The sequence below is a fragment of the Athene noctua genome, chromosome 12, assembly GCF_965140245.1.
Source record: "Athene noctua chromosome 12, bAthNoc1.hap1.1, whole genome shotgun sequence".
NCBI lineage: Eukaryota > Metazoa > Chordata > Aves > Strigiformes > Strigidae > Athene > Athene noctua.
In genome coordinates this window covers 5,201,438-5,226,051 of record NC_134048.1, presented here as the reverse complement: position 1 = coordinate 5,226,051, position 24,614 = coordinate 5,201,438, and positions in this window count along the sequence as shown.

The window sequence follows — 24,614 nt, the reverse complement described above, 5'->3', positions numbered from 1 at the left end:
GAGCACCCCCTGCACCCCTGCAGCTGCCCTGTGGTACGTGCGCAGCGCCTCGCATCGCTTCGCCAGCCGCCGTGGCCCAGCTGCTCCGGGGAGCGCGGCAAAGCGCAGCAAAGCCGCTGCTGTTGTGGCACATGGAGAGAGGAGCGGATTCGAGCCCGTGAGATGTTAACAAAACTGTTGCTTCTGCTAACAGTTATCTGCAGCAGGCTAGCTCCGTTGCATGACGTTGCCTCTGCTCTCCTACCTGGAGGACTGGCATGCTTGTTTCAGACAGGGTCTGATGTCTAAATACAGCCACTCACGACTATTTCTGCATATCAGTGAACACAGGTTCCCTTTGCAAAGGGAGAAAAAAATTGAGCATGAACGTGTATATAAGCAAACAGCTCAAACCCCAGCATTTTTGCAGGATTCCGTTTATCTGCTGCTGGCAGGCTGGCGTGTTGCCATCAGGAAGGATTGCAGGGGTGCGGGAACCAGAGGCCTCCGCAGAGCCAGGCTCCCCTGCTGCTGGGTGCGACACAATGAACGAGACCATCCTCGCTTTGACAGCTTGTGTATAAATAGAGAAAGCAGGTCTTGGAGGAAAAAAAAAAGAGATGCAGAAGTGGAGAGACATACCCAAGAACATACACCGATCAGTGGCGTGGACAGCCCCAGCCCGGCGCGCTGCTGTTTCCCGGCCTTTGAATGATGCATCCCCTTTCTAAGCTCGGGCACTCCACAGGGTCCTCCTGACAAGGACAGAACAATCCTAGTAGGGAACACTGGATGATATTTGCAGCTCTTGAGGACTGGGTATAATGTATATCTTCATTTGGTATGCATGGTTTAGCTAGGGATATTTATTGCTGGGGCGACTGTCTGCTCCCAGCACGGAGCTTGTACATTCATGGGGCAGCAGACGCCGTGCCTAACAGGAGGATGAGGGCTGCTCACTCTGCCCTTCACAGGGGCATCTTCATCCATTCCCATTAGTTCTTCCTCAGGTCTCTTCCAGCATCCCGGGTGCTGCCGAGGAGGAGTCGCAGCTCACAAGAAATTACAAGTAAGTCACTTTGTCCCTGCATAAATTATTCATTTTAATCACATGAAGAAATAATAGACTATGCTGCACACTAGCCTCCGTCCATCAGAGTGTCCTTGCAGATTCAATGACTAGATTCACCCTCCTTGGAGATATCTGCAGTATTTTGCTGTGTTCTGGAGCAGGGAAGGAATTTCCCCTTGCTGCTCGATATTTCTAACTTCCTGCCAAAAAAAGTTTCTTGTGCTTGAAGTGAATTATTTCCCCTTGGTCTCCTCCTGCCAGAGTCCTGACCTGAAATCAAGGAAACCGCCTTTAGGAGCAGGTGCTGGTTGCTGTGCGGAAGCCTGTGAGAAAGCCTTTAAATTTTGCTTTGCTGTTTCAGAGTGGTGCACATGTGAGGTTTGAAGAGCAAACCACCAAGGAAAATCTTGCATCAGCACAGCCGATGGCCCTGCTCCCGCCTGCTCCGTGGGGGCTGCCTGCGCATCCCCTATCGCACGGGGTACCGGGCAATAACAGGCTCCCAGTATGAAGCTGTGGATGAGCTGTCCTTGAGCTGGAGTTCATGGAAGCGGGATGCAAACCTGATGTGTTGATGAAGGCAGACAGAGTGCCTTGCGGCAGCATGGCTTGCTCAGGTTGGTTCAGTCAGATACCCCAAACTAAAATCAGGCCCCTAAAACCACCCAGAGCCTCTAAAAAGCCTTCACTGTCCACATCCCCAGAGCAAGCTTGGATATCAGTTCACAATCTTCCTATCTTGCTTCCAGCGAGAGAGCAATGCATATTTAAGGCTTTAATCAAATCCGTGAGGTCAGCACGAGACAAGAGGCAGCTCTCTCCATTTCATGCCTGGAGTGCAGAAGGAGGGAGGAAGCATAAGCCTGCTCAACATGACTCGACCAAAAGGAAAATCCAGATATCCTTTTCCAAGCTGTCCTGCCCTGCAGCTACTCTTTCCATTGCTGCTTCTCCCACCCGCGCAGCAGACAGGGACCCAGGACCATCTTCTATCCCACTCCTTTTGCGAAGTTCCTTTACTTACCAGAGTTGCAAAGTGTCCTTTTACAGAACAATTTCACTTCACTCTTCCGTTTCTCCATACATCAATTTTTTTTGTTTCTCTGTGGTTTCACAAGGATGTATATAGGATTATGAATAAGGCATTGTGAGCTGAATGGAATGTGTTATTTAATGAACTGTATGAAATATTAAACCATGCCTGATATGAAGCATGGTGAATTCTGTAAGAAATAATATATTACACTTGGGGAGGACTGAAGATAATCAAATATAATGAATGAATTTAGAATCAGGACACACAGAGCTTAGAGAAGTTAAGTTTTGTTCATTGTGAGCCTGAATTATATGTGACGACTGTTCAAGGCAGTTTCTTCCACCACATGTTTTCTCCTGTTGTGAATGACATTATTGTATTTTTCCATTTAACATAAATCTATTTTTCGGAAGGCTGCTTCCACCCGAATGGCATCAGCAGATCCCATTAATCACGGTGCTCTCAATCACTCAGAATTATTTAGAGCCTCTTTTGTGTGTCTCTGGCTCTTTCCCCACTTCTGATTAATCTTAAACTAAACCAACTAAATAAATAAAACTGCAAGGATCCAAAGAGCATCCCTGTGAAGATCTTATTTGAGACACACATTTAGGAGCTGATCCCGTGCAGGCTGGGAAATTTCTGCCCCAAGAAGTTTCAGAAGGAGGAAAGAGGCTTTTTGGTCCAAAGCAGGAGGCTCAGCTAGGAAAGGGACAGAAGTCTTGACCTCCTCGGGCATAGCCCATCCCATTTGGCCCTGAGCCTCTTCTGCGCCTACAAGAGACATCTGATGGGCCATGGTGGCCATCTGCCACAGGTTGGCTTGTGCCATCCACGTGCCATGGCCAACTGCAAGAATGGGGTGTGGAGATGGGTCTACTTCTGGGCTCTACTCTGGGTTTCCATGCCAGGGCTGGGTGCCAAACTGAGCCAACCTACTCAAGAAATTTGAGAGAATACCGCTGCTCTGGCATTTCTATACCTCTCCGTTTCCCAGGTGATGATTGCTATAGCAATGCCACCCCCTGCCACCTGCGAGCAGCCAGCTACGCCCCAGCAAAGACAGCTCTCCAGGTGCTTCTCCAGAAAAACCCAGTGAATCTCCAGCCGGATGCTTGCATGTGCAAAGGCGCTGCTCTTTCTACATCTACAGCAGGGATGGTGAGAAGGTGATGGATTTTAAAGCCTGTAGTTTTAAAATGCCTATGGGCTGTGCACCAAGCCCACTGGAAGGAGAGACATACTCCTACCTGATACCTCCTGTCAGAGACATACCTGCAGTTGAAGAGAACTGCAAAGAGTTGTTTAATTCCCAGTGTGATGGCCAGGGTATGCTGCAGTAAGCAAGATGAATATAGCGACTGCATGTTAGAGAATCTTTCCTTGATGGAAATCCCAGGATGTTTGATGAAGCATGCCAGTGGCACATATCCATACATTAACCCAAATCCTACATCTTTATATTAGTTAGTGATGTATTTTTATTGCTGCTATTCACATCCATATTTGCGGCTTGGAAATATCATATACATCAGTCACAGACATCAAGGCCTCCCTTCTGGTTGTGTTACACAGCACCCCCAGTGCGTGAGGATGCTGTGTGCTCCCACAGAGCTGTCCAAGGAGCCATCCCAGCCACAGCAAACAGCGAAGGTTACATTATGTACTTGCCAGGTTTGGGTATTAGGCTAAACCAAAGATATGGTGTTGGGCAAAACCACAAAGATTGCCTTGAAGGGTAGCTGCTCTGCCTCCTCTCTGAGGGTGCAACGTCCCTTTGTTGTTCAGCTGGCTTTGGATCTCGCTAATAAACTAATTGATTCAGCTTGGCTATTTGGAGTTCTGAGTAATTTCAATATTGAACCTCAGCTGTAACTAATTCCGTCAATGCTGTCAACACAAACCATGGTCAATGCAGGGATGCCAGTGCCGTGCCCAGCACTCGAGTCCCCTGTGCCTGGGCTTGGGCCCAGAGAGGGGAACACTGTGTACAGCTCCCAGGCAGGGCAAACACCCTAGGAAAACTTGGTCAGGACACCAGGGACTTCTTTCTACTCAAAAAACATCCACAGGACACCAAAGGATCCAGCACAAATCATCTGAGACATGCACACAGCCCAGGTTGAACAACAAATGCCTGCTTTATTTGGAGTAGTAATTTTAGAGGTTGGAGGTGAAATAACTTTAAATGCAAGAGCTTAATATCCCTGAAATCAGGGCAAAAGGCAAGTGCTTTCATGGGGACCCCATCCAGCCATACCCTGATTGTTGCATTATCCCCCATCAGGCTCAGGGGAGTGCACGAGGCCACCCTGGGCACCCAGGAAGGCAGGACAGGAGCCAAATGAGTTCCTGTCATGTGTGGAGTAGAACTCCTGAGCCATGAGATGGGTTTTCTGGAGCCTTGTGAAATTCTGGCTGACGGGGGCTGAGGAGCAACAGCATCGCGCCTTGTTTGGAGCAGCCCAGCAAGGAGGCCGCGGAGGAGGAAGGACTTTTTTTGCTGGGAGACATAAAGGCGGCTAATAAATAATAGAGGGCAGTGTTATTACTTTTTTATCTTACAAAGTCAGACCAGCTTATGAAACCCAGACTGGAGCAGAATGCTAATCGGCAAGACTTGGCAAGATGAAGTTATCGCTCCTGACCCACACAGGAGTTAACTTGAGCCGAAAGGAGAGGAGCCTCCCTTCCTCAGGTTCTCTGTGCACAGAGCATGTCTCTTCACAACGGACTGCTCCCACCCTGGAGCATGCCTGGCCATCAGGCAGAGCCTTCTCCCAGTTCCTTCCCTGATTATTACTCCTCTGATAAATACCAAGGACACCAGGTGAGCCTTGAGGTGCTGGGGACTGCTGGCTGGGGCTGAGCGAGCACACGTGGTGAGTGAGGCACGGTCCTCGTCTTGCAGAGTGAAACTGCCATGGGAATGGTCAGCAGCTGGGGACTGGGAACCCATCGGTCCGTTATTTAGCCAGGATGCTTTATCTCTTTTCTCTCCTTACCAAACAGGATGGATGGTTTCTGGAGGCCAGGGATGGTGCCCAGATGATGCCTGCCCTGTCTGGGTTAATGTGCACTGCATGGAGCCCTGTGCTTCCTGCACACCCGTGCTGGGGTGTCATCTCCAGGACATTCCCAAAATCTCTGGCCAGTGCAATGCACTCCAGCAATTAACATTTCTTTAGTTTTCTAGACAGGGAGGAACAAACAGGTCAACCAAGGAAGCCCTGCGAGGGAAGGTAGTGCAGTTCAGCAGGAAGGGGCAAGCAAGTTGGGAAGCAGAAAGACAGAAAACAACAAGCTGTTTGGGATAAGAATGTTTCAAAGTTTGATTTTCCAAAGGTAAAATAGCAGCTTGCTTGCAAAAACGTCCCAATTACTTGGTCTCTCACGTGCAAAGTGTGCAAAGCTGCGGGTTACAGCTGTTCCTGTGCCTGGCACTGTAATGTCAGGGGCTCAGGGGTGTTCTGCTCAGAGTCTGGGTAGCAGAACAACAGCAAATGTGTTTTGACTTCAACGTTGCTGTTACACTTCAGCTCTCAGACTCCCGTTCAGGATGCGGCCCTCCAGCTCACACACCTTTCATCACACAGGCTGATTTCAGATAATTCCCTGAGACTTGTTTTTGATAAACTTCTATTTAAGGGTTCTATTTACAGATGGTAGAAGACACTATATTAGGAATCTGTGGAAAGCAAAATATTCTCTTTGTTCACTTAAGGGGCACATCTGATCCTCGGCAGTGTCCCCTTCACTGCTGTGCCAGCACTGGCTGCGGGGACCATCCTTTCATGGCAGGACCGGCCTTGCCCTACATGCTTAGAGACGTAGCACCAGCTATTTTCACAGCAGCTATTTTCACCCTGCTGATGCAAAAAGGAGATGCGGGTGATGCTGACAGAGGCAAGATTGTATACAGGCTTGTAATGTCACCGCAGCTGGCCCAGGGGACTGGTACCCACGCCACAGCGCTGGCCTCATGGTCCCATGTGTGGCAGACCTATCCTCACAGAGGTCTGTTCCTGGCCCTGCCTGTGCCCCAGGGATGCCCAGGGCTTCCAGCGCTGGTGCTCTCCACTCCTTCCCTCGAGACAGAGACTAATGCCAGCTGCAGGGAGACTTGTCTGTCTGCCCAGAGAAATTACAGGGCGAGTATTGAAGCACTGTCATCCTCTGAATGATTTTGCCTCCTTTCTTTGTAAGCACGGCACACACAGGCCGGCAGGACTATTTTTCTAATTATTAGATTTTACCAGAAATCAATAAGCAAATAAGATGATTTTTTGATCCTAATACCTCCATAGCTCTTCTTGCAGGGCCCAGGTATTGCAAAACCCACTCTGAGACTCTTTCAGTGTTGTGATGGATAGACCATGTCTAACTCCGCTCAGGATGTTTGCTGGCAGGTAAGGTTGGATTAAGTCATGAGTACGAGATGGGGTTAACCATGATGTGAAGATGAAGCCCAAAGTAATTTATCTACTAAGGTCTGAGGAATTTGGGGTATGGAATTCCCTACAAGCCTTGCTGTCTGTTCAGAAGGACTTGCATGCATCCCTTGCTCTAAGAGCCACCTGAATTGCCTCTTAATTTGAGCCCTGTCAACACAAGAGCTAAATGAAGAGCCATTTCATATTTGAAGGAGTGCTGTAAGAGAGTTGTAGGCCCTTCTCAGCGTGCGGAGCCAGGCAGCTCATTAGCGGGGCCAGTGTGCTCTGCAGCCATTGCAGCTCTGCTGGCAAGCTGGTGAATCCACAGGCTACAGCCCGGCTCTGCTGGTGTGTCCCGGCACCTCTCAGCGCACAGAGGTGCTGAGCCAGGGAGAGGAGATGAAGGGCAATTCCCACTCCTCTGGAAGGATTGGGTTTTTTTCTGAGTATAAGATCTCCTGAAGATCAATAAGTATAGAGGATAATTCTTCATTTTACTGTGAAGAATAGCTGTTCTCCAAAAACTTGCACTATACCTTTGAAAAAAATAAAAATCAAAAAAAGAAATGCTAATGCTGTGAAGGGGTCTGTTTCAAAGGTCTAGCTTATCCCTTTGCTGGAGCAGTAGAAGAAAACAGTGAAATAGAAGTAATTAGGGAAGGAGGCAAGTCATGAGCAGCGCTCAGCACAGCAAAACCCACGCGAAGGCGCTCGCCCCGCTGTTACGGTCCCCTGGGGCTTGCTCCCGCTCACCCCGGCTACCTGGGGAATGCCAAGTCCTTGGATTAGGAACACAGTTTACAAAGAGACCTTGTGGAAAAAAAAAAAAAAAAAAAGAAAAAAAAAAGGCTGGGCTGATTTAAACAAACCTGGAGTGAATAAATTAGTGGGGGAGCGGAAACGAGTAGATGGAATTACACAGGAGCGTTACATAAAAGCAGCTGACGTCTGACTCTTGCAATTAATTCAGATTGGGCTGAGCCTGGGCTTTGGGGAAGAATAACTGGTGGGTGGTAGTGAAAGCAGAGAATAAGCAGTCATGTACTGAGCTGGAGGGTGGTGTGTAGCCATGGTCTCTATTAGGGCTGGGTTTAATGAACAGTCTTGTTCAGGACGTGTAAGAACATATCAGTGAAACTCTTTAATTTTAGGGACAGCTGGGGGGGATGGAGAAATAAAAAGAGGGGGCACAGACAGAGCAGAAACACAGAGAGGGAAACATGCTTGCACCTCTCTGCTAGGTCCTCGACTTACACCTAGCCTTTTCTCCATTTCCCCTAAATCTGGAACAGGGACTGCCCGAGGGTGACCTCGGGATTTGGCCAGCAGAGACATAGGGACCAGGGCTGGAAGGGACCTCCTGGGTCACCAAGCCCATGCCCTGCTCTTGCAGCCCTGGCACCTCACAGCCATTGTCTGTGGTAGTGGCTCAGCTCCTGGTGGGAAGTGGTCCAGCGAGACACAGCTTCCCTGGGCAGGGCCATGTTCCCGGCCGCTGGCGATGCACATGGGGCACTGAGACACGGCAACAGGAAGGCTACCCTCAACTTCATGTCCTATAACCTGGAAAAGGGAGACAGTGCAGTGCTCACCTGTGAGAGGCCATTACACATCGCAGCTCAGAGCTATCAGTGATAAAACCCACCTCGGCAAAATCCCAGCAAGCTCTCCTCAGCCTCTGAGCACTAACACCCATGCTACTTGTTATCTCTGGGGCTTGGGAAAGAGGATCAAGAGCAGAGCAGTGTCCTCTCTCCAGCAAAAACATCCCTTTGGATCCCAGGCACGCAGGGGCTCCGGGGCTCCGACAGCCCCTCGGGGTTTGCCATCACACTGCTGCGCTCCCCCCCCACGGTGAGTGCCTGTTCCTCTAAAGGCACTTGATCTGCACACACAAGGCAGGTCCCACTGATGTCAACCTAATGTCACTAATCCAATTAGTTTCTGTTCAACCTGCCTGAATTGTCCTCTTTAATCCTGATCTCCAGTCCTTCAAATGCTCTAACCTTTAGATGGGTTCTGCTCCACATAGCACACCCGTGCATAAAACCTGCCCATTCCTGTAAACTGGAGATAGAAACAGGCACAAGATAATTCTGATGACTGAGAAGCTTTGTGCAGGGATGGCTAAATTAGGGGTGAACCCAAAGCTTAAGAGCAAGATGTCCCATGGACTCAGCCATCCTTTGAGCTGGTGCTTCAGCCCAGCTCTGAATTCAGGACATGTTGAAGCAATCTTCTCCCGCAGTCTTTCTATTTGATAATCTGAGATCTGTGGGAGTCTATACTTCATAATCCATATATCTTGTGACCCTCTGGAAGCCTGACAACTATTTCATGCTTGGATGGCTCCTTGCTCATCTTCGTCTGTGCAAGAAGAGCATGTCCTGACTGGCACAGGAGTAGCTCATATTTCCATCACTCCAAGACAGTGATTAAATGCCCTCAGCCAAGCACAAGGCAACTTCAACTGGATTTCTTCTTTGGGGAGTGGGAGCACTGGGAATGAGGCCAGAGAAAGCCACAGAAGACCCCGGCCACCAGACACTGGAAACGATGCTTGGAGGTAGGATTCGCACCTCCAGCAAATCTCACCAGAATTGTTGGAAAACTGAGATGGTCCGAAAACCAGGACTGCTCCCTGTTCTGATGGGCAGCCCCAGGTATCCCTGGGGTCCCCTGGGCTGGTGGGGTGCCTCCTGGGTGGCTGTGCCAGACCATGGGGTCTCCAAGCCTCTTGCATCCCTCCTCAACCTGCAGTGCACCTGGGGGGGAAACAGGATAGAGAAACTGAGGCACCACTGCACCCAGTTGCTCTCCTTGGCCTGTTCTTGATACGGTTGTGCAACATAAAGATTCCCATGGGTCAGGCCTTGCCCCTGACACTGTAACCTGGCAGATCCCCAGTGGCAGCACTGTTCAGCACTACCCAGCCGGGTACAGCAGCTCTCCCTAGGCTCGGCACTGGGGCTTGGAGCACTGCTCAGGCACGATGGTTTAGGAGCAAAGACGGGTTTTGCTCTGCAACTACAAAGCTCCCAGCTGCAAATAAAACGCACTAATAGAAAAATGGTACAAAGGGAGCCAGACTCTAGGGGCCAGCCTGGAAGTAAGAGCAGTAAATTGGAGGATAAAACAGTTGCCGTAGCTGCTGGTCAGCCTGTATTTCACCATTTCAGCTTGCAGTAAAGAGGAAACATTTTTTTCATGGTTTCATGCTATCATCGCTAAATCTTGCATATGTAAAGAATGAGCTTTTTTTATGTCCTCATGGGCTTTTCAGTCAATTGAATACTTTTAATATGCTCCCATCCCTGCTTTCCTTGCTCACGATGCTAATGCACGCACTTCCCTGTGCTTGGGAGTCAGGCAGGCTGCCACCAAGATGCTGCTTGGGCCTCCAACACCCATCAAATGCAACGGAAATTAAGCATTTAAAGTGAAATTATGGCTCTGGGTCCCTTTTTACTTCTGACTTCCTAAAGTTAACCTGGGTATTTCTCCTTCAGGGACTGCTGCCATCCCAAGGTGACTGTATCAGATGCATAGTCCAGGAGGTGAGATGGGCATGTTCCCAGGACACTGGTTGCAGAGAAACCTCAGCACATCTTTCAGAAACAGCCAGGAACACTTTGGTTGTGCACAGCACTCCGCAAACATTACCTGTGCTGTCAGCAGCACAGGACCAGGAGATTTAAAAATACATCATATTTCAATATTTTCACAGTTTTCAAGCCAGTGCCTTGAATGCTGGAGACAGACTCAAGGTTTCTGAACCCTGTCTCTCTCTGTGCTGCTCTTTATAAACATCGATAAGCCTCCCGGTGCTCCCCAGACAGACATATTATCCCTTTTGTAGCTACTGCAGATTAAGACCCAGTGATAAGTGCTTTTCCAGGGGCTGCAACAAGATTGGTTGGCATAGCTGCCATAAGAGGTCAGGATTTTCTACGTGCCTCCCAACTCCACCTTCCTGCAGCCCTGCTCGGCTCTACCAACACAACCCTGCTTCTGCAGCCAGACCCGGGGTCACTGCTGGGGGAGTTAAACAAGGCGATGTGCTGCAGGAGGATCACAGCAACACACCAGCAGGAAAAATTCATTTTCCCAGCAGCAGCATACAGTGGCAATAGCCCAAGCTTGGACTCGTGTGAGTAGACATGAACATGTCCCAAATTCTGCTGCCACAACCTCAAACCCTGTGGCCGCCTGCACTGGCTCTGGATGCACTTGAAAAGGCAAAGGAAATCAGAGGGGACCACAAGTAATACATGTGTACAGGAATTGTGAGAGACGAGAAACCAGGCCTGTGAGAAACTAAGACAAACAACCTGGGAAAGCAAAAGTTGAGGCTGATTGAAGAAATGCCTCAAACACTCGCAAGACAAAACTATGAGTCACAGGGTGCATTCTGTGGAGGCCCAAGCTGATAACGCTGCCCGATGTAGCTGGGGGAGAGAGCCCTGTGGAGACAGGACGGCTCTGCCCTGGGGCACCTGGGCAAATTTCAAGGGCCATGTGTCCGGTGAATGAACTTTGCTTCATTATCCACAAAATGCATATTAAAGTTGACACCCCTCAATATGCTAACGAGGGCTGTCATGATCATGCTAATGACATCATCCCATGAAACACCTTACCCCTCCCTGTACATGGGATACGTAGCTATGTGGGTCGACCTAGGGGACGGACCCAAGGAAAATGGGTATAAATCAAAGGGGGGAAGAAAGGGCTCTCTCTCTCTCTCTGCCCCTCTCCCTGCCCCCCCCCGACCGTCTGGAGAAAGCAGTGAAGCGAAGAAGACGAATGCCAGCGAAGTAGACGGCCGCCTCCTGGAACCCTCGCCGGCGGGATCAGCGCAGGAACCCAGACCGGTGATCGGTATTCCCCCATTCCCTCTATCTCCCTCTTTTCCTTTTTCTATTAAGAAATGTAAAGCATATTATATTGCTCACCACAACTTGCTCTGTACTTAGCCAATTATCATGTGTTCAATTAGTGCATTGTAGGTAGTTAATAAATGCTTGAACTTGGAGACTTGTTGTCCGCTCCAATTGGGGATTTGCGAATCTGAGTCACTTGCCCCCCTCATCGGAGCGGGACGTGACATTAAATTGGCGTAGTCGGCAGGATCCCCTTTGGTGTCGGAAAGTCTTGTGAAATAGTGCTTCTCTATCCGACAAACTCGGACAGGGAGAACTGGGAATTGGCCCCTCAGCTCTAAGCTGGGAGAGGGTCGGAGGGATACCGATTCTCTATCCGATAAGGACAGGGGGAATCGGGAAGTGACCTCTCAGCTTTAAGCCGGGAGAGGTTCGAGCAGTTGCAAGCCATGACTGGCCAGGAAATGTCGGTGCTTGACTGCTCCCCTATTTTTGAGAAGCTGAAGGAGTATAAGGCTTGTCCTCCTCCTTTAGTAGAGGTTTGGGCCCACGATAATTGGCAAAATCCAGAAGCAGTGGCGAGCTATATCAGTGTGCTTGCAGGGGTGAAAGGGTCGCGACCAGGCAAAGGAAAAGCTGTTGTGTGTGCTGTATTAGGGGCAGCACTGACTGCAGCCCAAAAAGATAAACATGTTAAGAAACAATTGGAAAGGGAAATGATCGAATCCCTACAAGATCTGGTAAAAGCTCTCCAGGATCAATTGGCTGAGGAACGTAAAGTTACTGAACAAAAAGCTAAACTCTGGCAAAAGGAAAATGAATCTTTGAAAAGTCAATTAGCTGATGAGCGTAACATCACTCAGCGACTTCACATGGCTCTAATAGATGCCCTGGACCGAGAAAAAATCTCACGGTCTGAAAAGGAGGGGAATGAACAAGAAACTTGTAACCAGACAGATCTTAGCTCTGTTCCGGATAGTGAACAGGGATTTACAAGTCTGGCAAAATCAGCAGCCAGACCCTTGTACCCAATGAAGGATTTAGAGATAAGCCGAAAGATTTATTACCCCGAAAACGAGGGGGCAAATTTAAGACCATTAATTAAAACGGAGACCACCGAGGGTCAAGGTGGAAGAGCTCCGCAGGTCACCACTCGAACTACACCGTACCCAGCAACTGAGCTTGCAAGAATTCAGGAGAAATATACCAGACGAGCTCAGGAAACTGAAACTGAATATGTGTGGAGGGTGTCTTTGACTGGTGGCGACCGAATTTTGTTATCAGAAGATGAGGCCCAGGGGTACTGGGGGCCAGGGGTTTTCTTAGTTACTGACGACCAGAGAGAACCGTGGTCGTTAACTCAACGAGCTGCTTATTGGGCTGGGAGTCTGGACCCATTGGAAAGAGGGGATCCAGTATATATTGAGACCCCAACCATAAATCATTTGACTGAAAGTCTGCAGAAGGCTGCTTGTCTCCAATTAATTCATGATAGGCGTTTGGTTCCGCAGCAGCCTTCCCCGATGTTATTAATTGCTAACCCCGATCAAATGACTCCCCTGATCCGGGGCTTGCCGGACTCTTTGAAATCATATGCAGTACAATTACAAGATCGTTTGCGGATTGCATTAACCCCACAGAGGGGGAGACGGGGAGTGGGAGAGCCCATGACTTGGGGAGAGATAGCTCAGGACTTAATAAATTATGGTCGGAGAATGGGCCTTACCAGGGGAATGGGTAAATCCAAGCCCTTGGTACGCAGAGTGGAACAGCAGGAAAATCCGTCTCCTTCCCCTCCACAAGTTTTAAGAGCAAAGAGAAACCTCTTGTGGACTGAGGGAACGAGACAGGGGATTCCCCGAGAGTTAATGGATGGTTTGCCTACTACAGTTTTAGAAAAGCTCATTCAGGCCTGGAAAGACAAAAGAAAGCTGCCCCCCCCCCATCCGAGCAGACCATTCGGGTGAAGGGAGGGGCAGAACTGAAAACTAATGAGATGGTGGCAATTGCTTCTCAAACACCAACTGCCCCTGAAGAGGACTTGATTAATTTAGGGTCGGGAAACTGGATGTGCCATCCCCAGTAAGTGAGCCAGGGGATGGCAGGTGAGTCCACTTAAGGAGGCTCACAGAAAATACTAAGGGAGACTTGTTGATTACTTTTCCACTCAGCTCCCTTAAAACTCCAGTTACATTTCTAGTAGATATGGGTGCTCAGGTCTCAGCACTCCAAACTGATGTTGCCAAGCGGAACGGCATAATTGCTAGCAAAAAGCAGATTTGGGCTACAGATGTTTTCGGAGACTCTAAGCCACAGCCGACTACTCGGGTGAAATGCTGGTTACCTGGGAATGAAACTGCAACAGAAACTATTATGATTCTAGGAAATTTTCCCACAAATATCCTGGAACTTGACCTATTGATGGGACAAGTCTGGGTAGATTCAAAAGGAAGAAAATGGAAATTTGGGTCCCCAACTGCCTCTATAAGACTTTTACAGCAAGCACCTGTGCTTCCTCCTTCTAAAATTGTTAATGTGAAAAGAGACTAAAGACTTTGCAAACCCGCTCCATTATCCTGGACAACCTGTTCTAGTAGACTTACCCACTCTGGGGCAAGTACCCCTAACCCAAAAAACTCCCATCAATATCTGTTCATGGGTGGCTACTGATGCCCATGGGAAAGAATACCGTATCAATACCAGGTGGATTGTCCCTTCTTTCTAACCATCATTGTTTTGTTATGTATGTATTTGTTTTACAGGATATTGATCCTGGATGACCGAAGACCTATGTTACTTTTAGTGCTTTCAATAGTTATAGGCATTATCAGTTAATTATTATTTGTAATATGCTTACATTATTATAGAATTTGTAGAATCATACCTGTTAAGTGTAGAGAATCTACCTATTGGAAATCTAATCTGGAGTTGTGCCTTAAATTACCTTATTGGGAATCACCTCCAAAATTAAGGAAGCCTGTAAGTCACCTGTGACTGCACACTGGTGCTTGCAAATGTCATATAACCAATAGCAAAATAAAATAATCAAAGACTAGCTGAAGGGGTCTGGTCCCACAAATTAAGCATTAACAAATTGTATTCTCATTTAAATCCTTATTGACCTTCTAATGTGATTGTGTAACCTCAAATAGTTTTAGAAAATGTAACTTAGTATTTATATGTACTAACAAGGTATACCTTTAAGGAATTAAAGGTGCAGATCCACCAAGCATCTAGGATGGCGTTACAGAATCCAGCTAGCATTGCTGAAGGAACATGGACTGTGCGGTGTGCTGAGTCTGACTGAGGGAGAATGCTGCATCCCCATCCACAATGCACCTCTACACCACCTCTACAGAGGAGACCCGTGCCACAATGAAGAAGATTGCCAACAGGATCAGAGAACTTTCTTGACCAATGAACTGGTTTGATGTATGGAACCTTGGGTCATGGGTAACATCACCGGGATCCTCAGGACTCACGGGGTGGGGAAAACAGCTTGTACATATTAGTATTGTAATATTGTGCAAAGTTTTGTTTTTCATAGTATGCCTTGAAGCAGTTGGATATATACTCTCTTACCTTCTGTCTTCTTTTTCCCTATACCTTTTGAGATCACAATAGTCAAAGAACTTGGAGTGTTTGAGTCACGGGGTGGGATGTGAGAGACGAGAAACCAGGCCTGTGAGAAACTAAGACAAACAACCTGGGAAAGCAAAAGTTGAGGCTGATTGAAGAAATGCCTCAAACACTCGCAAGACAAAACTATGAGTCACAGGGTGCATTCTGTGGAGGCCCAAGCTGATAACGCTGCCCGATGTAGCTGGGGGAGAGAGCCCTGTGGAGACAGGACGGCTCTGCCCTGGGGCACCTGGGCAAATTTCAAGGGCCATGTGTCCGGTGAATGAACTTTGCTTCATTATCCACAAAATGCATATTAAAGTTGACACCCCTCAATATGCTAACGAGGGCTGTCATGATCATGCTAATGACATCATCCCATGAAACACCTTACCCCTCCCTGTACATGGGATACGTAGCTATGTGGGTCGACCTAGGGGACGGACCCAAGGAAAATGGGTATAAATCAAAGGGGGGAAGAAAGGGCTCTCTCTCTCTCTCTGCCCCTCTCCCTGCCCCCCCCCGACCGTCTGGAGAAAGCAGTGAAGCGAAGAAGACGAATGCCAGCGAAGTAGACGGCCGCCTCCTGGAACCCTCGCCGGCGGGATCAGCGCAGGAACCCAGACCGGTGATCGGTATTCCCCCATTCCCTCTATCTCCCTCTTTTCCTTTTTCTATTAAGAAATGTAAAGCATATTATATTGCTCACCACAACTTGCTCTGTACTTAGCCAATTATCATGTGTTCAATTAGTGCATTGTAGGTAGTTAATAAATGCTTGAACTTGGAGACTTGTTGTCCGCTCCAATTGGGGATTTGCGAATCTGAGTCACTTGCCCCCCTCATCGGAGCGGGACGTGACAGGAATTAAAAGAGAGACCTGGCCACCAGCCATACCGCAATACAGAGGATCTCCTTGTTACCTGGTTTTTATTTTCCATGTCAACCCCTGGCTAGTGGTGGCAGGCCTGATGAGCTCTGAAATGTCAGTAGAAAGCCCTCATGAGCATGCAGCCGCTCACTGGCCTCCAGCCCTCGCTTTTCCGCTGCGAGGCTCTAATGAGAACATCAGCGATGCTCTTTATTAAAACAAATGGTTGAAGGCAGTGTGCTGCTGCCCAGCCCACACTGCTTAGTGGTGAGAAAACGGTGACCCCGAGTCCCGGCGGAGAGCGATGCCGGGGCAGTGGGGGCCATAATGGGGGCTCTCCATCTGCAACCGACCTTGCGAAGATGCAGGATTGCTCTGCTCTTTCTCCCTCCCTTTGTTCCACCTGCCAGCCCTGCTCTTAAAGACTGTTGACATCGGTATTTTGCATAATTTCCTCACTCTTATGAGAATAACATGGTGAAGTTTCGTCTGGGGTGCCCTCTGAGGGCTCCCACACTTTTCAGTGTCTATAAGCAGCTGGAATCTCTTCTTGTAGAGATATCTGACATTATCCTGGTGTGGGAGATGGAGATGAGACTCCATAGCACTTCTTTTTCCTCCTTTCTCCATCCAGACCTTTCTACTTCCCCAACTTCCCTCCCAAACCCTCCAATCTCCTTCCCAGACCTTCCCAATCTCCTTTCCCAGAGGTAAAAATTTGTCCAAGAACTTTGGTGTTGACCATTGGCCTCGGAGGAGCTGTTTCCCTGGGAAAATGAAGCATCACATTGGCTTCATACATATGTCTAGTAGAACTATGAAATATTAGGAAAGATTTAGATTTATCAGTTTGGACAGATTGGCCTCTTTTGCTGTGCCTATAAAAGCTCTGAATGATGCCATCCATCAATGGGTGGACAGCATCAGCTCTGACTGAGGACCAGGCAATTTTGCATTGCTGGGGCCAAGTGCCAATTCCTTAAGTAATCCCAGGTTTCATTAAAGAGGCAGCCGGAGGAGGGCATCACTTTGAATTTTTTTTTTTTTTAAGTCAGCTGCAGGACACTTACAAATTGCTGTGGAATTGATGGTGGGTGACTCGTTAAAATTAATTATGGCCATAATTAGGAATATTGAAGAAGAAAACCACAGGAAAAATGGTCCATGGAAGGATATTTTCTATAGTCATATTTTAAAATGAAGCAAAAATTTGCAGCTGCTTTATTAATTTAAATAATAAGATATGGCTTTTTCTTACATAGCTTCAGAGGGTTTCTAATGGAGGGGGGCTGCTAGATGAGGCATTTCAGAGGAAATCAAATAGCCTCATAAATAAATGAGTTTTCTTTATTCAGGGCATAACTGTATTCATTCTTACAATATTCATAGAGCATCACATTACAGGGGAAAAGAGTCAGGAGGAGCCTCCAGGCTGCTCCTGCATCCTAAGGACAAGCTTCTTCTCCAAGGTACCGGCTACTTAACACGAACCCATCCTGTCTGTGCTCGCAGCAGGGCACCTCTGCGCAAAACTGTGCCTTGCTTTAGTCCTTCAGTCTGCACCTGCAGGCAGCGAGCAGGACAGGGGATGAGGTTGTGCCTGTGGGTATGTGGACACTCCTCACCCTCCTGCAGCATCCCCCCAGCCCGTTACTCTGAGCAGAGATCACCAGCAGTGCCCTATGTCTGCTCCAGTGGGAACTGGTGGCAAATCAATGCCACCGCAGGGTCGTGAGAGAGACAGCTTATGGCTCCTTCAATGGAGGAGCAAGGTGAAAAGTGGACACCAGGTGCTGGCATCCCCACTGCCAGGTTACTGGGGATTAGGAAAACCACATCACTACTGCATCCCGCTCGCCTAGGTGATGGGGTGGCCACTGTGGGTGGCAAATGTCACCGGGGCTGTGTAGGACTGGGCACAACGTGTCCCCTAGTGCTTGCTGGCAGACCCAGTCCTGGCTGGACCAGAAGATCTGCAGCATCCGGCTCCTTTGCAAACCTTCTTTGTGGCTGCAGCCCCTGCAGCCAAACCTGCACTGTCACCACACATCCCACTGCACATCCCGCTGCTCTGCGGGCTTGTAGGTGGCTGCGCAGCCTGGCCTTGGGTTTAGTGGCTGTGCTCACTGAGAGAGGGAGTGCTGCAGCATCCAGCTCTGGGTAACGCCACAGCTGCCAGCAGCTTCAGCACGACTTACTCTGCTCTAACTTTGAAACGGTCTGGGGTGAGGAGGACACAGGCAGTCCATTTCAACAGAAATGTTGTCCTTTATGTCCAGACATCAGCTGGTATTGAAGGCATCATACCCGCTCATGGAGATCATGGCAGGGTCGATGCTCACAATACAGACGGGGCAAAACAGGCATGAACACACGATCAGTCTTCCCACAGCAGCGGTGAATCTCACACCTGCTAATGGCATCCCTGGCTGGGCAGGGATCTGGATTTTGCTCAGTTATCTTCTGCACCAAGCTACAGAGATTATCTCACTGCTTAAACTGATTTATGGGTCCTTTGTACTAGTGAGGTGCCACAAACACCTACTCTGTGAGCATCTGCACAGTAAAACCATTGCTAGGCAAGTCGCAACTCCCGTGGATATTTGCTGATCACCTGATCCCTGCTAAAAGCAGGAAAATTAGACTTCTGAAGAGATTTGAAAGCACTAGAGCTGCAATAAATACAAAAGGCAGCTCAGACTCCCAAGGGGTCTTACTTTAACCAACTACCATCTCAGTCCAAAGCACGCAAAGCCCATATGACCCTTTCCAAAGGTTCAGCAGGTTTGAGACCCCAGCACCAAGAAGCCAGGTAATGGCTGAGGAGCTTTTCTTCTTGACAGACTGGGAGGTTTACACACATAACAGAGATAACCTTAGCACTACGGTCATTCGTAGTGGGGATGTACTGCTCCCCCTACATTATTGTAGGGGGATATACCTCATTGATGAGTCCAAGACACACGCCTGGGAACAGTATAAATCTCTGTAAGGCTGCTCTGAATTTCCTCCACAGGGACACCAGTCTCTGGGGAAAAAAAAAAAAATCATCAGGACAGCAAATTAGAGTGGAGGAAAAGAGGCATGCACACCAGTATTTGTACCCTGTCCAGATACTGGTCCAGATTCTGAGAGTGCTCCTCCCCGTCGGCCCCACGGGGGCAGTGTGCAGGGCAGAAGCTTCTGCCTACTGCTGATTGCAAACCACAAATCACTGGAAAATTTAAACCAAGAAATTGCTCTCCAAAATTTCCTCGGGGACACGCGGCTTTTCGGCAGCGAGCTGAGTGCTGCAGCGTAGTGTCTGGGAGCCAAGAGCCCTCAACTCGGGGATGCTGCTACCTGCGTATTTGTGTGTCAGAGGCCTGTCAGCCCAGGGATAAAGGTCTTGGAGATGCCCCATGCAAAGGAAAGCCTGGACTGTGCTCCTGCACATCCCAGCACGGCAATGGTTTCCAGAGAGGTCTCTTCCCCCATGCCCCACCCCAGCTCTGCAGAGCAGGAATGCACCTGCTGCTGCCTTGAGTGCCTGAGGAGAACTAAGGACACAAATATTGCAAACTACAGCTCCCAGGGGATCCATGCCAAAAGGTTAAGGAATTTTAGCTTTACCTGGATTTTTTACTGGTGGATTTTCAACAGAAAGAGTCTGCTTTTCTATTCTGCGTGTTCCTCCACTCAACAGCCCAATTTCCTGCTGACAAAGAAATTCATTAGGAAACTTTCAAGCCGATCCCAACCATGGCAGCTAGTTGAAATTGCTCAAATCCTCTCCAGAAAACCTTCTTAAAATACATCCATCTCAGGCTTCCTTTACATCCCCCTGGTAACTGATTTGAACTCGTAATGACCTATGAGCCGCCTGCCTGCTTAATCTGACTCTGGCGCTTCCCATACCTGTCACGGCAGAAATATATTCTCACAAATTTATTTCCAAGCAGTATTTCTGTACCGAGGTTGTTTCTCTCAGCCACCCTCTTGCATGCAATAATTGTAGGAGAATTTGCAAAGCTGTAAAAGCCTTTCCCCATTGATTGCTCTTCCCGTGTGACGCGGGCAGGTGTAGGAAAGGAGGGATTCAAGCTGCGAGCATCCACTGCTATGGGAGGTCAGGTGATGTGCCGGACATGGCAGGACATGGAGAAGCAGCAGGAGATCCAGCACGGCTGTGAAGATGAGGCCACGCTCGAACCATCGTCCCCAAAGGACTGTGCGGTGGCTCATTAGCCAGAGAAGAAAGGGCTAATTTTAGCTTGGGTGGCAATTAAAAAGCATTGTATTATCCTTCCTGTGCTAAAACAGGCTGTCAAAATCTTTGGGTAAAACAGCAGTTAAATGAGGGGCTGACGGAGAGTTACAATAAGGAAAGACAATGGCATCATTATATTGGGATTTATCTTCCCAAGACAGGATTGTCCTCATTATTCAGGAGCGGTGTACGCAAAAGCCACTAATAAGGCTCCCTCCCAGGATGGAGATAAATCCCAAACCTTTCAGAGACTTTTGAATGTAAATGCTCTGCAGCATTCAAAGAGCCCTTTGATTTCATCGCGTGCACCACTCGCACCAGCACCGCCGGTCCTGCCGGAGGTTAAATGGGCTTCAGGGACTTCATAGTCCAGGCCAGCTGGGACTGACGTCTCGCTGGGACAAGGGGGCCAGGCTCCTACATCAGATGGGTGTTTGGATCAGCTTGGGAGGGAGCTGGGGAGTCCCACCCACATGGGACTCAGCCACCTGAATGGCCGTGGCTGCGGTGGCTGAGGTGAGGATCCGATGCCTGCAGGGAACCGGATCATCTCCATGTGATGTGGAGGCTCTTGATTCAGGGCAGATCAAGGGTGTTTGGCAAACTGCCTTTAAAAATGCAACAAGGAAGAAAGCTGGAGGAATCCTATAAGGGGGAGGAAAGTTTATAGGATGTTGGCAGACGGGCCGGTGTGCCCTTGTCCTCCCCAGTGAGCTGAGGGGGCTGGGAGGCGGGGGATGGCAGCTCAGCTCTTCAGTGCTTTGTAGCATAATTAAATCTCATTGACCAAAAAAAACTCCTTCCCTTTCATCATGCACAAAAATCTATGCTTCAAAAATAAGTAGGACTCTTACTTTTTTAATGTTATAAAATAACAGGGTAAGTATTATATTCAATCCATAGATGGGAGGTGCCGTGTTGTTTCAGCTGCTATGTTCCCTTTTAGCCTGCACAAAAAAAAAAAAAAAAAAAAAAAAAAAAAAGAGAAGAAAATCCCGATAAAAGCCTTAGGTACTTAGGTATTGATATAGATTTGGAAAGGCAAAGCAGTTTGGCTGTCAGCACCAGTGTGGAAAACGCTAGTTTTTCTTTCCGCATTTAAAAGGGCTCTTGGGGCACAAACACCGTGGGGCTGGCTCCTGCTCCACTGGTGCTGGAGCTGCCGGCATTCCTCACCCCAACACCAGCCTGCTTTGCCACATGTTCAAACGGGCTGGGCTATAGCTGAGAAGCTCCTCCTAGCAGGAAGGATGTGGTGCCCACTTTCCAACCTCCTGGTGGAGACCCAATTCCTCCGATGGCACCAAAGGTACAAATGCCAATACCGAGGCACAGCCCATTTCACCCACGTAGATCTGTGCCCGACAGAGCTGCTGTTACAAGAAAGCTGAAGGAGGAGGGGAACCCATAAGTTCTTTTTTCTTAAGAGGTAAAGAAATCACAGAAGGCCTTTTAATGTGAAGAAGAGAGAACTTGTAAGATGAGCATATTCTGCCCTGCCACCAGGAAAGCAAACCCAGAGTTCACACAGGGTGGGAAATGCCAGCAAATCACTCTCATTGTACTGGGCCTGGCTGAACTGGAATTGGTTTTCCCCTATAGCAGCCCCAAAAGGACACCGATGGGCTTTTGGTGTGGCCAGTGTGAATACAGAAAAGGTAAACCAGTTGTCTAATCTGCCTGGCCTCTCAGAAGATCCTTTTGTTGTGGGACTGTTGCAAGTTGAAGAACAACAGGTGCCAATTGCTATGAGGACCGTGCACCGACGGCAGTATCGTACAGACCGAGACTCTCTGGCTCCCATCCAAGAATTGATTCGTCAACTGGAGAGCCAAGGTGTCATCAGTAAGACACATTTGCCTTTTAATAGCCCAATATGGCCAGTGTGAAAGTCTGAGGGTGGAGGGTGGAGGTTACCAGTAGACTATCGTGGCCTGAATGAAGTGACGCCACCACTGAGTGCTGCTGTACCAGATATGTTAGAGCTCCAATATGAACTGGAGTCAAAGGCAACCAAGTGGTACGCCACAATCGACATTGCCAATGCACTCTTTTCAATTCCTTTGGCAGAAGAGTGCAGGCCACAGTTTGCTTTCACGTGGAGGGGTATCCAGTATACCTGGAATCGACTGCCCCAGGGGTGGAAGCACAGCCCCACTATTTGTCATGGACTAATTCAAACTGCACTGGAAAAGGGTGATGCCCCTGAACATCTACAATACATTGATGACATCATTGTGTGGGGCAATGAGGCAGAAAAAGCGTTCAAGAAAGGACAAAGAGTAATCGAGATTCTTCTGAGAGCTGGGTTTGCCATAAAGAAAAGCAAGGTCAAGGGACCAGCACAAGAGATTCTGTTCTTGGGAATAAAATGTCAAGATGGACGCTGTCATGTGCCATTGGATGTTGTCAACAAGATAGCAACTATGTCTCCACTGACCAACTAGAAAGGAAACACAAGCTTTCCTAGGACTTGTGGGATTTTGGAGGATGCATATTCCAGGTTACAGTCAGCGTGTGAGCCCTCTCTATCAAGTGACCCGAAAGAAGAACAATTTTCAGTGGGGTCCTGAGCAGCAACAAGCCTTCGAGCACATCAAACAAGAGATAGCTCGGGCAGTAGCTCTTGGGCCTGTTCGGACAGGACCAGCTGTGCAAAATATACTTTACACATCAACTGGGGAGCACGGACTCACATGGAGCCTCTGGCAGAAGATACCAGGTGAAACTCAAGGTCAACCATTAGGATTTTGGAGCCGGGGATATCGAGGATCAGAAGCCCACTACACTCCGACTGAAAAGGAGATACTGGCAGCGTATGAGGGGATTCGAGCTGCTTCAGAAGTTGTTGGTACAGAAGCACAGCTCCTCTTGGCACCACGGTTGCCTGTATTACATTGGATGTTCAAAGGAAACATCCCTTCCACACACCATGCAACCAGTGCTACCTGGAGTAAATGGGTCACGTTAATCACGCAACGGGCTCGACTGGGGAAACCCAACCATCCAGGGATCCTGGAAGAGATCATGGACTGGCCAGAAGGTAGAGAGTTTGGAGCATTGCCTGAGGAGGTGGCTCGTGCCCAAGAGGCACCGCCATATAACGAGTTACCAGAAGATAAGAGGCGTTATGCTCTCTTTACTGATGGATCCTGTCGTGTGGTAGGAAGCCATCGGAAGTGGAAAGCTGCTGTGTGGAGTCCCACAAGACTAGTCACTGAGGCCACTGAAGGAGGTGAGTCAAGTCAGTTTGCAGAAGTAAAAGCGATCCAACTTCCCCTAAAGATTGCTGAATGGGAGACGTGGTCAGTACTATATCTCTACACGGACTCCTGGATGGTGGCTAACGCCCTGTGGGGGTGGCTACAGGAGTGGAAGAAGACCAATTGGCAGCGCAGAGGTAAACCCATCTGGGCTGCTGCACTGTGGCAGGACATCACTGCCCGACTGGAAAACGTGGCTCTAAAGGTACATCATGTAGATGCTCATGTGCCCAAAAGGCGTGCCACTGAAGAACATCAAAACAATGAGCAAGCAGACAAAGCTGCCAAAATTGAAATAGCTCGGCTGGACCTGGACTGGGAGCGTAAGGGTGAGCTGTTTGTAGCTCGATGGGCCCATGAAACATCAGGGCATCTTGGCAGAGATGCAACATACGGATGGGCTCATGATCAAGGGGTGGACCTGACCATGGAGGCCATCTCACAGGTCACTCACGAATGTGAAACATGTGCTGCAATCAAGCGAGCCACACGAGTAAAGTCTCCCTGAGACAGAGGGTGATGGCTGAGTTTTCAATATGGTGAGGCCTGGCAGATTGACTATATAGGACCACTGCCACGAACACTCCAAGGCGAACGCTACATACTCACCATGGTAGAAGCAACTACGGGTTGGCTTGAAACGTACCCTGTAAATCATGGCACTGCCCGAAATACCATCTTGGGTCTTGAAAGGCAAATTTTATGGCGGCATGGTACTCCTGAAAGAATTGAATCAGACAACGGGACCCATTTTCAAAATAATCTTATAAACTCCTGGGCAAAGAAACACGGCATTGAGTGGGTGTATCACATCCCTTATTACCCACAAGCGTCTGGAAAGATTGAAAGATATAATGGGCTGTTGAAGACTATGTTGAGAGCATTGGACAATGGGGGATGGAAGCATTGGGATATAAATTTAGCAGAAGCCACTTGGCTAATTGACACCAGAGGATCTGTTAACTGTCCTGGTCCTGCCCAAACAAACCCCCTTCATACTGTGGGAGGAGATAAGGTCCCCGTAGCACACACAGGGAAATGGCTGGGGAGGGCAGTGCGGATTGCTCCTCCCTTGGGAAAAGGCAAACCCACTCGTGGGATTGTCTTTGCTCAGGGACCTGGATGTACTTGGTGGGTAATGCGGGAGGATGGGACTACTCAGTGTGTGCCTCAAGGACATTTAACCTTGGGGGGAAAGTAGTCTGTG